Consider the following 1,540-nt stretch of genomic DNA (forward strand, 5'->3'; position numbering starts at 1 on the left):
GCAATGTCTGTTGTGCTTTTTTGCCCTTAACTTTGTCATTTGTCAACTGCAAAATAGAAGCTCACAAACGTGGGAAATTGAAGTAGACTTCTGTTGGGGCGGCTACGTCATTTACATTTCCCTCTTGCCTGCGTGGTTGCGTCTGTGCTTCAGCCCTGCTGTGCTGCCACAGCTGATTGATAGGGGAAGACCTAACGCTGAGCTGAGCCAAACAGATTTTCCCGTGGGAATTTGAAACTTGAGAGACAGAGGGGCTGAGACATCAGAGTTGGATGACTTTTATGGTAGCACCGCAAGGAGAAGTTTATCAGAGGTGTCCCATTTCCTGAGTTTTGGTTCTTTCATAGTTTATTTGCATCTGTGAACTATCCCAGGATCCATCTATTCTAATATATTTTTATTTCTTTAAGCTAAGTAAGATCACTGACTTTTTTTTTTTTTTTTTTTGCTTGCAAACAAAAGAGCTTTAACTAATGTCCAGATTGGTTCCAAAGAATGGGTTGTAGGCAAAAGACCTTCAGGGAAATAAGGAATCTTTGAACTGGTTACGTTGGGTAGGATGAAAAGGCAGTGCCACCTCCCCTCTGTATTCTGGATGGAAAGCTAGCAGCTGCAGTAATCAGCTTATCAAGCTCTTGTCCTTAGTCGCCAGGATCCACGAGGCCCCTGAGGATAAGGTCCTTGGATACTGGTTAGCAGCCACCATAGAACAATTTAGTGATGGAAAAAGAATGCAAGGATTTTGGAGCCAGATGGTTGCTTTCAAGGGCGCTGGATAACTTAAGGGAGAGAGTGAACCTTAATCCCCAAATCTCGACTCAAGGCATTGTGAAACCCAGGGCAGTGTATGACCTGGCTAACTACTCAGGTTTCTTATGTGAAAATTAAGGGATAGAATGGGGAGCTAACTGTTGGTATAGGGATATCTGGAAGGAATTAGAATGTCTTTTGGCTGCACATTAGTCACTTGGGGGCGTTTTTGTTTTTGTTTTTTTTTTTTTTTTTTTTTTTTGCGATACACGGGCCTCTCACTGTTGTGGCCTCTCCCGTTGCGGAGCACAGGCTCCGGACGCGCAGGCTCAGCGGCCATGGCTCACGGGCCCAGCCGCTCCGCGGCATGTGGGATCTTCCCGGACCAGGGCACAAACACGTGTTCCCTGCATTGGCAGGCGGACTCTCAACCACTGCGCCACCAGGGAAGCCCCCTGGGGGCGTTTTTTAAGCTCTAGTGGCCCAAGATATTAAACCAGCATCTCTGAGGGTGGGATCCAGGCATCGATATTTGTTAAAGCCTCCCCTTCTACCTTCCCCACCCCTCAATAATTCCATTGCAGCCAAGGTTCTGAAACCACTGAGCGAAAGAAAAAAACACACCAAACTAGTTCTGAAGAAAAAGAGTTCTGAAACTTAATCATAAGAAATTAAAGTTTTCCCACAGCCTCACTGCTGAGTATCCCTTACTTAGGGTTGAATTCAGGTTGAATTTGGTGCCCTCAGGAGATAACTATGTTCAATGTGTCATTCTGGGGAGCTGTCTGCA

Source organism: Globicephala melas, chromosome 10 (assembly GCF_963455315.2).
Source record: "Globicephala melas chromosome 10, mGloMel1.2, whole genome shotgun sequence".
Lineage (NCBI taxonomy): Eukaryota > Metazoa > Chordata > Mammalia > Artiodactyla > Delphinidae > Globicephala > Globicephala melas.